The sequence below is a fragment of the Symsagittifera roscoffensis genome, chromosome 7 (genome assembly GCF_963678635.1).
Source record: "Symsagittifera roscoffensis chromosome 7, txSymRosc1.1, whole genome shotgun sequence".
Taxonomy (NCBI): domain Eukaryota; kingdom Metazoa; phylum Xenacoelomorpha; order Acoela; family Convolutidae; genus Symsagittifera; species Symsagittifera roscoffensis.
The window spans coordinates 29,323,107-29,338,632 of NC_087068.1; the positions used below are offsets into that span (position 1 = coordinate 29,323,107).

Consider the following 15,526-nt stretch of genomic DNA (forward strand, 5'->3'; position numbering starts at 1 on the left):
CAATTAAGTCTAGCTCGAAAACGATTTTCAGCTTGGAAGCTATGAAAAACCAGAAATTTGCCTTGTTTGTCACAAAAAAATTCTGGAAAGTTGTTTTGAACTCGCCGATTCAGTAGAGAGTTGAGCTTTTAATCCAACAACCAAGGGTTCGAGTCCGTTGTGAGTGAAGATATTAAATTAAGTTTTTAAATTTAGTTGGAAAGTTTTTTTTGTAAAAACTGAAAAAAAAACAATCTTAATAATAAGTATAGCTCGAAAGCGTTTTTGAGTTTAAAATCTATAAGCTCGTGAATGAAGCAGAGCCCTGCTAGCTCAGTCGGCAGAGCGTTGGACTGTGCATCCAACGGTCCGAGTCCCTGTTGGGGCGGTGGATGCAAAATTTCTTTTTCAATTTTTATTTTAACTAGAACTGTAGAATTGATTTTTGTAAAAAGTGAAACAAACACAATCCAATTAAGTCTAGCTCGAAAACGATTTTCAGCTTGGAAGCTATGAAAAACCAGAAATTTGCCTTGTTTGTCACAAAAAAATCTGGAAAGTTGTTTTGAACTCGCCGATTCGGTAGAGAGTTGAGCTTTTAATCCAACAATCAAGGGTTCGAGTCCGTTGTGAGTGAAGATTTTAAAGTAAGTTTTTTAATTTTGTTCGAAAGTTTTTTGTAAAAACTGAAAAAAAAATCAATCTTAATAATAAGTCTAGCTCGAAAGCGTTTTTGAGTTTAAAATTTATAAGCTCGTGAATGAAGCAGAGCCCTGCTAGCTCAGTCGGGAAAGCGTTGGACTTTTAATCCAACGGTCAAGGGTTTGTGTCCCTTGTTGGGCGATGATTGCAGAATTTTTTTTTCAAAATTTTTTGAACTAGAACTGTAGAATTAATTTTTGTAAAAAGTGAAACAAACACAATCCAATTAGGTCTAGTTCGAAAAGGAACTCGGCAATGAAGCAGAGCCCTGCTAGCTCAGTCGGTAGAGCGTTGGACTTTTAATCCAACGGTCAAGGGTTCGAGTCCGTTGTGGGGCGATGTTTGCAGAATTTCTATTTCAAATTTTATTTGAACTAGAACTGTAGAATAAATTTTTGTAAAAAGTGAAACAAACACAATCCAATTTAATCTAGCTCGAAAACGATTTTCAGCTTGGAAGCTATGAAAAACCTGAAATTTGCCTTGTTTGCCACCAAAAAAAATAATAATTACTGGGAAGTTGTTTTGAGCTTGCCGAGTCAGTAGAGAGTTGGGCTTTTAATCCAACAATCAAGGGTTGGTGTCCGTTGTGGGTGAATAGTTCAGAATTGCTTCTTCCATTTTTATTTGAACTAGAATTTTAGAATTGTGTTTTGTAAAATGGGACACAAACAATCTAATTAAGTCTAGTTCGGAAGCGATTTTGAGCTTGGAAGCTATGAAAAACCAGAAATTTGCCTTGTTTGTCACAAAAAAACTCTGGAAATTTGTTATGAACTCGCTGATTCAGTAGAGAGTTGAGCTTTTAATCCAACAATCAAGGGTTCGAGTCCGTTGTGAGTGAAGATTTTAAATTAAGTTTTTAAATTTTGTTCGAAAGTTTTTTTTTTGTAAAAACTGAAAAAAAAAACAATCTTAATAATAAGTCTAGCTCGAAAGCGTTTTTGAGTTAAAAATCTATAAGCTCGGGAATTAAGCAGAGCTCTGCTAGCTCTGTCGGTAGAGCGTTGGACTTTTAATCCAACGGTCAAGGGTTCGAGTCCGTTGTGGGGCGATGTTTGCAGAATTTCTATTTCAAATTTTATTTGAACTAGAACTGTAGAATAAATTTTTGTAAAAAGTGAAACAAACACAATCCAATTTAATCTAGCTCGAAAACGATTTTCAGCTTGGAAGCTATGAAAAACCTGAAATTTGCCTTGTTTGCCACCAAAAAAAATAATAATTACTGGGAAGTTGTTTTGAGCTTGCCGAGTCAGTAGAGAGTTGGGCTTTTAATCCAACAATCAAGGGTTGGTGTCCGTTGTGGGTGAATAGTTCAGAATTGCTTCTTCCATTTTTATTTGAACTAGAATTTTAGAATTGTGTTTTGTAAAATGGGACACAAACAATCTAATTAAGTCTAGTTCGGAAGCGATTTTGAGCTTGGAAGCTATGAAAAACCAGAAATTTGCCTTGTTTGTCACAAAAAAACTCTGGAAAGTTGTTATGAACTCGCTGATTCAGTAGAGAGTTGAGCTTTTAATCCAACAATCAAGGGTTCGAGTCCGTTGTGAGTGAAGATTTTAAATTAAGTTTTTAAATTTTGTTCGAAAGTTTTTTTTTTGTAAAAACTGAAAAAAAAAACAATCTTAATAATAAGTCTAGCTCGAAAGCGTTTTTGAGTTTAAAATCTATAAGCTCATGAATGAAGCAGAGCTCTGCTAGCTAAGTCGGCAGAGCGTTGGACTTTTAATCCAATGTTCAAGGGTTCGAGTCTCTGTTGGGGCGGTGGTTGTAAAATTTCTTTTTCAATTTTTTTTGAACTAACTGTAGAATTGATTTTTGTAAAAAGTGAAACAAACACAATCCAATTAAGTCTAGCTCGAAAACGATTTTCAGCTTGGAAGCTATGAAAAACCAGAAATTTGCCTTGTTTGTCACAAAAAAAAAATCTGGAAAGTTGTTTTGAACTCGCCGATTCAGTAGAGAGTTGAGCTTTTAATCCAACAATCAAGGGTTCGAGTCCGTTTTGAGTGATTGTTTTAAATTAAGTTTTTAAATTTTGTTCGAAAGTTTTTTTCTGTAAAAACTGAAAAAAAAACAATCTTAATAATAACTCTAGCTCGAAAGCGTTTTTGAGTTCAAAATATATAAGCTCGTGAATGAAGCAGAGCCCTGCTAGCTCAGTCGATAGAGCGGTGGACTTTTAATCCAACGGTCAAGGGTTCGAGTCCCTTGTGGGGAGATGATTGCAGAATTTCTTTTTCAAATTTTATTTGAACTAGAACTGTAGAATTAATTTTTGTAAAAAGTGAAACAAACACAATCCAATTAGGTCTAGTTCGAAAACGAACTCGGCAATGAAGCAGAGCCCTGCTAGCTCAGTCGGTAGAGCGTTGGACTTTTAATCCAACGGTCAAGGGTTCGAGTCCCTTGTGGGGCGATGTTTGCAGAATTTCTATTTCAAATTTTGTTTGAACTAGAACTGTAGAATAAATTTTTGTAAAAAGTGAAACAAACACAATCCAATTTAATCTAGCTCGAAAACGATTTTCAGCTTGGAAGCTATGAAAAACCAGAAATTTGCCTTGTTTGCCACCAAAAAAAAATAATAATTACTGGGAAGTTGTTTTGAGCTTGCCGAGTCAGTAGAGAGTTGGGCTTTTAATCCAACAATCAAGGGTTGGTGTCCGTTGTAGGTGAATAGTTCAGAATTGCTTCCTCCATTTTTATTTGAACTAGAATTTTAGAATTGTGTTTTGTAAAATGGGACACAAACAATCTAATTAAGTCTAGTTCGGAAGCGATTTTGAGCTTGGAAGCTATGAAAAACCAGAAATTTGCCTTGTTTGTCACAAAAAAACTCTGGAAAGTTGTTTTGAACTCGCTGATTCAGTAGAGAGTTGAGCTTTTAATCCAACAATCAAGGGTTCGAGTCCGTTGTGAGTGAAGATTTTAAATTAAGTTTTTAAATTTTGTTCGAAAGTTTTTTTTTGTAAAAACTGAAAAAAAAACAATCTTAATAAGTCTAGCTCGAAAGCGTTTTTGAGTTTAAAATCTATAAGCTCTTGAATGAAGCAGAGCTCTGCTAGCGAAGTCGGCAGAGCGTTGGACTTTTAATCCAATGTTCAAGGGTTCGAGTCCCTGTTGGGGCGGTGGTTGTAAAATTTCTTTTTCAATTTTTTTTTGAACTAGAACTGTAGAATTGATTTTTGTAAAAAGTGAAACAAACACAATCCAATTAAGTCTAGCTCGAAAACGATTTTCAGCTTGGAAGCTATGAAAAACCAGAAATTTGCCTTGTTTGTCACAAAAAAAAAATCTGGAAAGTTGTTTTGAACTCGCCGATTCAGTAGAGAGTTGAGCTTTTAATCCAACAATCAAGGGTTCGAGTCCGTTGTGAGTGAATGTTTTAAATTAAGTTTTTAAATTTTGTTCGAAAGTTTTTTTCTGTAAAAACTGAAAAAAAAAACAATCTTAATAATAACTCTAGCTCGAAAGCGTTTTTGAGTTCAAAATCTATAAGCTCGTGAATGAAGCAGAGCCCTGCTAGCTCAGTCGATAGAGCGGTGGACTTTTAATCCAACGGTCAAGGGTTCGAGTACCTTGTGGGGAGATGATTGCAGAATTTCTTTTTCAAATTTTATTTGAACTAGAACTGTAGAATTAATTTTTGTAAAAAGTGAAACAAACACAATCCAATTAAGTCTAGCTCGAAAACGAACTCGGGAATGAAGTAGTGCCCTGCTAGCTCAGTCGGTAGAGCGTTGGACTTTTAATCCAACGGTGAAGGGTTCGAGGCCCTTGTGGGGCGATGTTTGCAGAATTTCTATTTCAAATTTTATTTGAACGAGAACTGTAGAATAAATTTTTGTAAAAAGTGAAACAAACACAATCCAATTTAATCTAGCTCGAAAACGATTTTCAGCTTGGAAGCTATGAAAAACCAGAAATTTGCCTTGTTTGCCACCAAAAAAAATAATAATTACTGGGAAGTTGTTTTGAGCTTGCCGAGTCAGTAGAGAGTTGGGCTTTTAATCCAACAATCAAGGGTTGGTGTCCGTTGTGGGTGAATAGTTCAGAATTGCTTCTTCCATTTTTATTTGAACTAGAATTTTAGAATTGTGTTTTGTAAACTGGGACACAAACAATCTAATTAAGTCTAGTTCGGAAGCGATTTTGAGCTTGGAAGCTATGAAAAACCAGAAATTTGCCTTGTTTGTCACAAAAAAACTCTGGAAAGTTGTTTTGAACTCGCTGATTCAGTAGAGAGTTGAGCTTTTAATCCAACAATCAAGGGTTCGAGTCCGTTGTGAGTGAGGACTTTAAATTAAGTTTTTAAATTTTGTTCGAAAGTTTTTTTTTTGTAAAAACTGAAAAAAAAACAATCTTAATAATAAGTCTAGCTCGAAAGCGTTTTTGAGTTTAAAATCTATAAGCTCTTGAATGTAGCAGAGCTCTGCTAGCTAAGTCGGCAGAGCGTTGGAATTTTAATCCAATGTTCAAGGGTTCGAGTCCCTGTTGGGGCGGTGGTTGTAAAATTTCTTTTTCAATTTTTATTTGAACTAGAACTGTAGAATTGATTTTTGTAAAAAGTGAAACAAACACAATCCAATTAAGTCTAGCTCGAAAACAATTTTCAGCTTGGAAGCTATGAAAAACCAGAAATTTGCCTTGTTTGTCACAAAAAAAAAATTCTGGAAAGTTGTTTTGAACTCGCCGATTCAGTAGAGAGTTGAGCTTTTAATCCAACAATCAAGGGTTCGAGTCCGTTGTGAGTGAATGTTTTAAATTAAGTTTTTTAATTTTGTTCGAAAGTTTTTTTCTGTAAAAACTGAAAAAAAAACAATCTTAATAATAACTCTAGCTCGAAAGCGTTTTTGAGTTCAAAATCTATAAGCTCGTGAATGAAGCAGAGCCCTGCTAGCTCAGTCGATAGAGCGGTGGACTTTTAATCCAACGGTCAAGGGTTCGAGTCCCTTGTGGGGAGATGAATGCAGAATTTCTTGTTCAAATTTTATTTGAACTAGAACTGTAGAATTAATTTTTGTAAAAAGTGAAACAAACACAATCCAATTAACTCTAGGTCGAAAACGAACTCGGGAATGAAGCAGAGCACTGCTAGCTCAGTCGTAGAGCGTTGGACTTTTAATCCAACGGTCAAGGGTTCAAAGCCCTTGTGGGACGATTTTTGCAGAATTTCTTTTTCAATTTTTATTTGAACTAGAACTGTAGAATAAATTTTTGTAAAAAGTGAAACAAACACAATCCAATTTAGTCTAGCTCGAAAACGATTTTCAGCTTGGAAGCTATGAAAAACCAGAAATTTGCCTTGTTTGTCACAAAAAAATAAAATAAATACTGGGAAGTTGTTTTGAGCTTGCCGAGTCAGTAGAGAGTTGGGCTTTTAATCCAACAATCAAGGGTTGGTGTCCGTTGTGGGTGAATAGTTCAGAATTGCTTCTTCCATTTTTATTTGAACTGGAATTTTAGAATTGTGTTTTGTAAAATGGGACACAAACAATCTAATTAAGTCTAGTTCGGAAGCGATTTTGAGCTTGGAAGCTATGAAAAACCAGAAATTTGCCTTGTTTGTCACAAAAAATTCTGGAAAGTTGTTTTGAACTCGCCGATTCAGTAGAGAGTTGAGCTTTTAATCCAACAATCAAGGGTTCGAGTCCGTTGTGAGTGAATGTTTTAAATTAAGTTTTTTAATTTTGTTCGAAAGTTTTTTTTCTGTAAAAACTGAAAAAAAAACAATCTTAATAATAACTCTAGCTCGAAAGCGTTTTTGAGTTCAAAATCTATAAGCTCGTGAATGAAGCAGAGCCCTGCTAGCTCAGTCGATAGAGCGGTGGACTTTTAATCCAACGGTCAAGGGTTCGAGTCCCTTGTGGGGAGATGATTGCAGAATTTCTTTTTCAAATTTTATTTGAACTAGAACTGTAGAATTAATTTTTGTAAAAAGTGAAACAAACACAATCCAATTAGGTCTAGTTCGAAAACGAACTCGGCAATGAAGCAGAGCCCTGCTAGCTCAGTCGGTAGAGCGTTGGACTTTTAATCCAACGGTCAAGGGTTCGAGTCCCTTGTGGGGCGATGTTTGCAGAATTTCTATTTCAAATTTTATTTGAACTAGAACTGTAGAATAAATTTTTGTAAAAAGTGAAACAAACACAATCCAATTTAATCTAGCTCGAAAACGATTTTCAGCTTGGAAGCTATGAAAAACCAAAAATTTGCCTTGTTTGCCACCAAAAAAAAATAATAATTACTGGGAAGTTGTTTTGAGCTTGCCGAGTCAGTAGAGAGTTGGGCTTTTAATCCAACAATCAAGGATTGGTGTCCTTTGTAGGTGAATAGTTCAGAATTGCTTCTTCCATTTTTATTTGAACTAGAATTTTAGAATTGTGTTTTGTAAAATGGGACACAAACAATCTAATTAAGTCTAGTTCGGAAGCGATTTTGAGCTTGGAAGCTATGAAAAACCAGAAATTTGCCTTGTTTGTCACAAAAAAACTCTGGAAAGTTGTTTTGAACTCGCTGATTCAGTAGAGAGTTGAGCTTTTAATCCAACAATCAAGGGTTCGAGTCCGTTGTGAGTGAAGATTTTAAATTAAGTTTTTAAATTTTGTTCGAAAGTTTTTTTTTGTAAAAACTGAAAAAAAAAACAATCTTAATAAGTCTAGCTCGAAAGCGTTTTTGAGTTTAAAATCTATAAGCTCTTGAATGAAGCAGAGCTCTGCTAGCGAAGTCGGCAGAGCGTTGGACTTTTAATCCAATGTTCAAGGGTTCGAGTCCCTGTTGGGGCGGTGGTTGTAAAATTTCTTTTTCAATTTTTTTTTGAACTAGAACTGTAGAATTGATTTTTGTAAAAAGTGAAACAAACACAATCCAATTAAGTCTAGCTCGAAAACGATTTTCAGCTTGGAAGCTATGAAAAACCAGAAATTTGCCTTGTTTGTCACAAAAAAAAAATCTGGAAAGTTGTTTTGAACTCGCCGATTCAGTAGAGAGTTGAGCTTTTAATCCAACAATCAAGGGTTCGAGTCCGTTGTGAGTGAATGTTTTAAATTAAGTTTTTAAATTTTGTTCGAAAGTTTTTTTCTGTAAAAACTGAAGAAAAAAAACAATCTTAATAATAACTCTAGCTCGAAAGCGTTTTTGAGTTCAAAATCTATAAGCTCGTGAATGAAGCAGAGCCCTGCTAGCTCAGTCGATAGAGCGGTGGACTTTTAATCCAACGGTCAAGGGTTCGAGTACCTTGTGGGGAGATGATTGCAGAATTTCTTTTTCAAATTTTATTTGAACTAGAACTGTAGAATTAATTTTTGTAAAAAGTGAAACAAACACAATCCAATTAAGTCTAGCTCGAAAACGAACTCGGGAATGAAGTAGTGCCCTGCTAGCTCAGTCGGTAGAGCGTTGGACTTTTAATCCAACGGTGAAGGGTTCGAGGCCCCTGTGGGGCGATGTTTGCAGAATTTCTATTTCAAATTTTATTTGAACGAGAACTGTAGAATAAGATTTTGTAAAAAGTGAAACAAACACAATCCAATTTAATCTAGCTCGAAAACGATTTTCAGCTTGGAAGCTATGAAAAACCAGAAATTTGCCTTGTTTGCCACCAAAAAAAAAATAATTACTGGGAAGTTGTTTTGAGCTTGCCGAGTCAGTAGAGAGTTGGGCTTTTAATCCAACAATCAAGGGTTGGTGTCCGTTGTGGGTGAATAGTTCAGAATTGCTTCTTCCATTTTTATTTGAACTAGAATTTTAGAATTGTGTTTTGTAAACTGGGACACAAACAATCTAATTAAGTCTAGTTCGGAAGCGATTTTGAGCTTGGAAGCTATGAAAAACCAGAAATTTGCCTTGTTTGTCACAAAAAAACTCTGGAAAGTTGTTTTGAACTCGCTGATTCAGTAGAGAGTTGAGCTTTTAATCCAACAATCAAGGGTTCGAGTCCGTTGTGAGTGAGGACTTTAAATTAAGTTTTTAAATTTTGTTCGAAAGTTTTTTTTTTGTAAAAACTGAAAAAAAAACAATCTTAATAATAAGTCTAGCTCGAAAGCGTTTTTGAGTTTAAAATCTATAAGCTCTTGAATGTAGCAGAGCTCTGCTAGCTAAGTCGGCAGAGCGTTGGAATTTTAATCCAATGTTCAAGGGTTCGAGTCCCTGTTGGGGCGGTGGTTGTAAAATTTCTTTTTCAATTTTTATTTGAACTAGAACTGTAGAATTGATTTTTGTAAAAAGTGAAACAAACACAATCCAATTAAGTCTAGCTCGAAAACAATTTTCAGCTTGGAAGCTATGAAAAACCAGAAATTTGCCTTGTTTGTCACAAAAAAAAAATTCTGGAAAGTTGTTTTGAACTCGCCGATTCAGTAGAGAGTTGAGCTTTTAATCCAACAATCAAGGGTTCGAGTCCGTTGTGAGTGAATGTTTTAAATTAAGTTTTTTAATTTTGTTCGAAAGTTTTTTTCTGTAAAAACTGAAAAAAAAACAATCTTAATAATAACTCTAGCTCGAAAGCGTTTTTGAGTTCAAAATCTATAAGCTCGTGAATGAAGCAGAGCCCTGCTAGCTCAGTCGATAGAGCGGTGGACTTTTAATCCAACGGTCAAGGGTTCGAGTCCCTTGTGGGGAGATGAATGCAGAATTTCTTGTTCAAATTTTATTTGAACTAGAACTGTAGAATTAATTTTTGTAAAAAGTGAAACAAACACAATCCAATTAACTCTAGGTCGAAAACGAACTCGGGAATGAAGCAGAGCACTGCTAGCTCAGTCGTAGAGCGTTGGACTTTTAATCCAACGGTCAAGGGTTCGAGGCCCTTGTGGGACGATTTTTGCAGAATTTCTTTTTCAATTTTTATTTGAACTAGAACTGTAGAATAAATTTTTGTAAAAAGTGAAACAAACACAATCCAATTTAGTCTAGCTCGAAAACGATTTTCAGCTTGGAAGCTATGAAAAACCAGAAATTTGCCTTGTTTGTCACAAAAAAATAAAATAAATACTGGGAAGTTGTTTTGAGCTTGCCGAGTCAGTAGAGAGTTGGGCTTTTAATCCAACAATCAAGGGTTGGTGTCCGTTGTGGGTGAATAGTTCAGAATTGCTTCTTCCATTTTTATTTGAACTGGAATTTTAGAATTGTGTTTTGTAAAATGGGACACAAACAATCTAATTAAGTCTAGTTCGGAAGCGATTTTGAGCTTGGAAGCTATGAAAAACCAGAAATTTGCCTTGTTTGTCACAAAAAACTCTGGAAAGTTGTTTTGAACTCGCTGATTCAGTAGAGAGTTGAGCTTTTAATCGAACAATCAAGCGTTCGAGTCCGTTGTGGGTGAAGATTTTAAATTAAGTTTTTAAATTTTGTTCGAAAGTTTTTTCTTTGTAAAAACTGAAAAAAAAACAATCTTAATAATAAGTCTAGCTCGAAAGCGTTTTTGAGTTTAAAATCTATAAGCTCTTGAATGTAGCAGAGCTCTGCTAGCTAAGTCGGCAGAGCGTTGGACTTTTAATCCAATGTTGAAGGGTTCGAGTCCCTGTTGGGGCGGTAGTTGTAAAATTTCTTTTTCACTTTTTATTTGAACTAGAACTGTAGAATTGATTTTTGTAAAAAGTGAAACAAACACAATCCAATTAAGTCTAGCTCGAAAACGATTTTCAGCTTGGAAGCTATGAAAAACCAGAAATTTGCCTTGTTTGTCACAAAAAAAAAAATTTTGGAAAGTTGTTTTGAACTCGCCGATTCAGTAGAGAGTTGAGCTTTTAATCCAACAATCAAGGGTTCGAGTCCATTGTGAGTGAATGTTTTAAATTAAGTTTTTTAATTTTGTTCGAAAGTTTTTTTCTGTAAAAACTGAAAAAAAAAACAATCTTAATAATAACTCTAGCTCGAAAGCGTTTTTGAGTTTAAAATCTATAAGCTCGTGAATGAAGCAGAGCCATGCTAGCTCAGTCGATAGAGCGGTGGACTTTTAATCCAACGGTCAAGGGTTCGATTCCCTTGTGGCGAGATGATTGCAGAATTTCTTTTTCAAATTTTATTTGAACTAGATCTGTAGAATTAATTTTTGTAAAAAGTGAAACAAACACAATCCAATTAACTCTAGCTCGAAAACAAACTCGGGATTGAAGCAGAGCACTGCTAGCTCAGTCGGTAGAGCGTTGGACTTTTAATCCAACGGTCAAGGGTTCGTGGCCCTTGTGGGATGATTTTTGCAGAATTTCTTTTTCAATTTTTATTTGAACTAGAACTGTAGAATAAATTTTTGTAAAAAGTGAAACAAACACAATCCAATTTAGTCTAGCTCGAAAACGATTTTCAGCTTGGAAGCTATGAAAAACCAGAAATTTGCCTTGTTTGTCACAAAAAAAAATAAAATAAATACTGGGAAGTTGTTTTGAGCTTGCCGAGTCAGTAGAGAGTTGGGCTTTTAATCCAACAATCAAGGGTTGGAAGCCTTTGTAGGTAAAGATTTCAGAATTGCTTCTTCCATTTTTATTTGAACTAGAATTTTAGATTTGTGTTTTGTAAAAAGGAAAAACAAACTCAATCTAATTGAGTCTAGCTCGAAAGCGATTTTGAGCTTGGAAGCAATGAAAAACCAGAAATTTGCCTTGTTTGTCATAGAAAAAAAACAAAATAATTACTGAGAAGTTGTTTTGAATTCGCCGAGTCAATAGAGAGTTGGGCTTTTAATCCAACAGTCAAGAGTTCGAGTCCGTTGTGGGTGAAAATTTTAAAATAAGTTTTTTTTTTAGTTTTTGTTCGAAATTTTATTTTTTTTTGTAAAAACCGAAAGAAAAACACAATCTAAGTAAGTCTAGCTCGAAAGCGTTTTTTAGTTTAAAAGCTATAAACTTGGGAAAGAAGTAGAGCCTTGCGGTCAAGAGGTCGAATAAAAACAATTTTTGTAAAAAGTGAAACAAACACAATCTAATGAAGTCTAGCTCTAAAGCGATTTTGAGCAAGGAAGCTATGAAAAATCGGAAATTTTCCTTGTTTGTCAAAAAAAAATTCTGGAAAATTGTTTTGAACTCGCCGATTCAGTAGAGAGTTGAGCTTTTAATGCAACAACCAAGGGTTCGAGTCCGTTGTGAGCGTCGATTTTGAAGTAAGTTTTTTAAGTTTGTTCGAAAGTTTTTTTTGTAAAAACTGAAAAAAAAAACACAATCTTAATAAGTCTCGCTCGAAAGCGTTTTTGAGTTTAAAATCTATAAGCTCGGGATTGTAGCAGAGCCCTGCTAGCTCAGTCGGTAGAGCGTTGGACTTTTTATCCAACGGTCAAGGGTTTGAGTCCCTTGTGGGGCGATGATTGCCGAATTTCTTTTTCAAATTTTATTTGAACTAGAACTGTAGAAATGACTTTTGTAAAAAGTGAACCAAACATAATCTAATTAAGTCTAGCTCGAAAACAATTTTGAGCTTGTAAGCTATGAAAAACCAGAAAATTGCCTTGTTTGTCACAAAAAAATACTGGGAAGTTGTTTTGAGCTTGCGGAGTCATTAGAGAGTTGGGCTTTTAATCCAACAATCAAGGGTTCGTGTCCGTTAATCCAACAAACAAACAACCTAATTAACTCTAGTTTGGAAGCGATTTCGAGCTTGGAAGCTATGAAAAACCAGAAGCTTGCCTTGTTTGTGGCAAAAAAATTCTGGAAAGTTGTTTTGAATTCGCCGAGTCAGTAGAGAGTTGAGCTTTTATTGCAAAAATCAAGGATTCGAGTCCGTTGTGAGTGAAGGTTTTAAAATAAGTTTTTAATTTTAGTTCGAAAGTTTTTTTCTGTAAAAACTGAAAAAAAAACAATCTTAATAATAAGTCTAGCTCGAAAGCGTTTTTTTGAGTTTAAAATCTATAAGCTCGTGAATGAAACAGAGCGCTGCTAGCTCAGTCGGTAGAGCGGTGGACTTTTAATCCAACGGTCAAGGGTTCGAGTCACTAGTGGGGAGATGATTGCCGAATTTTTTTTTCAAATTTTGTTTGAACTAGAACTGGAGAATTAATTTTTGTAAAAAGTGAAACAAACACAACCCAATTAAGTCTAGCTCGAAAACGATTTTCGGCTTGGAAGCTATGAAAATCCAGAAATTTGCCTTGTTTGTCACAAAAAAATAAAATAAATACTGGGAAGTTGTTTTGAGCTTGCCGAGTCAGTAGAGAGTTGGGCTTTTAATCCAACAATCAAGGGTTGGAAGCCTTTGTAGGTGAAGATTTCAGAATTGCTTCTTCCATTTTTATTTGAACTAGAATTTTAAAATTGTGTTTTGTAAAAAGGAAAAACAAACGCAATCTAATTAAGTCTAGCTCGAAAGCGATTTTGAGCTTGGAAGCTATGAAAAACCAGAAATTTGCCTTGTTTGTCATAGAAAAAAAAAACAAATTAATTACTGAGAAGTTGTTTTGAATTCGCCGAGTCAATAGAGAGTTGGGCTTTTAATCCAACAGTCAAGAGTTCGAGTCCGTTGTGGGTGAAAATTTTAAAATAAGTTTTTTTTTAGGTTTTGTTCGAAATTTTATTTTTTTTTTGGTTTTTGTTCGAAATTTTTTTTTTTTGTAAAAACCGAAAGAAAAACACAATCTCAGTAAGTCTAGCTCGAAAGCGTTTTTGAGTTTAAAAGCTATAAACTTGGGAAAGAAGTAGAGCCTTGCGGTCAGGAGGTCAAACAAAAATAATTTTTGTAAAAAGTGAAACAAACACAATCTAATGAAGTCTAGCTCTAAAGCGATTTTGAGCAAGGAAGCTATGAAAAATCGGAAATTTGCCTTGTTTGTCAAAAAAAATTCTGGAAAGTTGTTTTGAACTTGCCGATTCAGTAGAGAATTGAGCTTTTAATGCAACAACCAAGGGTTCGAGTCCGTTGTGAGTGACGATTTTGAAATAAGTTTTTTAAGTTTGTTCGAAAGTTTTTTTTGTAAAAACTGAAAAAAAAACACAATCTTTATAAGTCTAGCTCGAAAGCGTTTTTGAGTTTAAAATCTATAAGCTCGGGAATGAAGCAGAGCCCTGCTAGCTCAGGCGGTAGAGCGTTGGACTTTTCATCTAACGGTCAAGGGTTCGAGTCCCTTGCGGGGCGATGGTTGCAGAATTTCTTTTTCAAATTTTTTTGAACTAGAACTGTAGAATTAATTTTTTGTAAAAAGTGAAACAAACACAAGCCAATTAAGTCTAGCTCGAAAACGAACTCGGGAATGAAGCAGAGCACTGCTAGCTCAGTCGGTAGAGCGTTGGACTATTAATCCAACGGTCAAGGGTTCGAGTTCATTGTGGGACGATTTTTGCAGAATTTCTTTTTCAATTTTTATTTGAACTAGAACTGTAGAATAAATTTTTGTAAAAAGTGAAAAAAACACAATCCAATTTAGTCTAGCTCGAAAACGATTTTCAGCTTGGAAGCTATGGAAAACCAGAAATTTGCCTTGTTTGCCACAAAAAAAAAAATAATTACTGAGAAGTTGTTTTGATCTTGCCGAGTCAGTAGAGAGTTGGGCTTTTAATCCAACAATCAAGGGTTCGTGTCCGTTGTGGGTGAATATTTCCGAATTTCTTCTTCCATTTTTATTTGAACTAGAATTTTAGAATTGTGTTTTGTAAAAAGTGAAACAAACACAATCTAATGAAGTCTAGCTCTAAAGCGATTTCGAGCTTGGAAGCTATGAAAAACCAGAAGCTTGCCTTGTTTGTGGCAAAAAAATTCTGGAAAGTTGTTTTGAATTCGCCGAGTCAGTAGAGAGTTGAGCTTTTAATGCAACAATCAAGGATTGGAGTCCGTTGTGAGTGAAGATTTTAAAATAAGTTTTTAATTTTAGTTCGAAAGTTTTTTTCTGTAAAAACTGAAAAAAAACAATCTTAATAATAAGTCTAGCTCGAAAGCGTTTTTGAGTTTAAAATCTTTAAGCTCGTGAATGAAGCAGAGCCCTGCTAGCTCAGTCGGTAGAGCGTTGGACTTTTAATCCAACGGTCAAGGGTTCGAGTCCCTAGTGTGGAGATGATTGCAGAATTTATTTTTCAAATTTTGTTTGAACTAGAACTGGAGAATTATTTTTTTAATAAAAAGTGAAACAAGCACAACCCAATTAAGTCTAGCTCGAAAACGATTTTTGGCTTGGAAGCTATGAAAAACCAGAAATTTGCCTTGTTTGTCACAAAAAAATAAAATAAATACTGGGAAGTTGTTTTGAGCTTTCCGAGTCAGTAGAGAGTTGGGCTTTTAATCCAACAATCAAGGGTTGGAAGTCGTTGTAGGTGAAGATTTCAGAATTGCTTCCTCCATTTTTATTTGAACTAGAATTTTAGAATTGTGTTTTGTAAAAAGGAAAAACAAACGCAATCTAATTAAGTCTAGCTCGAAAGCGATTTTGAGCTTGGAAGCTATGAAAAACCAGAAATTTGCCTTGTTTGTCATAGAAAAAAAAACAAAATAATTACTGAGAAGTTGTTTTGAATTCGCCGAGTCAATAGAGAGTTGGGCTTTTAATCCAACAGTCAAGGGTTCGAGTCCGTTGTGGGTGAAAATTTTAAAATAAGTTTTTTTTTTAGTTTTTGTTCGAAATTTCATTTTTTTTTTGTAAAAACCGAAAGAAAGACACAATCTAAGTAAGTCTAGCTCGAAAGCGTTTTTGAGTTTAAAAGCTATAAACTTGGGAAAGAAGTAGAGCCTTGCGGTCAAGAGGTCAAATAAAAATAATTTTTGTAAAAAGTGAAACAAACACAATCTAATGAAGTCTAGCTCTAAAGCGATTTTGAGCAAGGAAGCTATGAAAAATCGGAAATTTGCCTTGTTTGTCAAAAAAAAATTCTGGAAAGTTGTTTCGAACTCGCCGATTCAGTAGAGAGTTGAGCTTTTAATGCAACAA

General features: G+C 34.8%; 1 protein-coding gene and 5 non-coding genes across 7 annotated transcripts in view; all 6 read left to right on the plus strand.

The window, feature by feature from the left end:
* Positions 1–15,526, plus strand: part of LOC134852162 (tetratricopeptide repeat protein 17-like) — a 154,706-nt gene that overhangs the window by 72,876 nt on the left and 66,304 nt on the right. The gene's annotated exons all lie outside the window — the stretch shown is intronic.
* Trnak-uuu (transfer RNA lysine (anticodon UUU)) lies at positions 947–1,019 on the plus strand. Its single transcript has one exon. It is a non-coding gene; the product is annotated as a tRNA-Lys (tRNA).
* On the plus strand, positions 3,034–3,106 carry Trnak-uuu (transfer RNA lysine (anticodon UUU)). The gene has a single exon. It is a non-coding gene; the product is annotated as a tRNA-Lys (tRNA).
* On the plus strand, positions 4,405–4,477 carry Trnak-uuu (transfer RNA lysine (anticodon UUU)). The gene has a single exon. It is a non-coding gene; the product is annotated as a tRNA-Lys (tRNA).
* On the plus strand, positions 6,690–6,762 carry Trnak-uuu (transfer RNA lysine (anticodon UUU)). Its single transcript has one exon. It is a non-coding gene; the product is annotated as a tRNA-Lys (tRNA).
* Trnak-uuu (transfer RNA lysine (anticodon UUU)) lies at positions 11,910–11,982 on the plus strand. The gene has a single exon. It is a non-coding gene; the product is annotated as a tRNA-Lys (tRNA).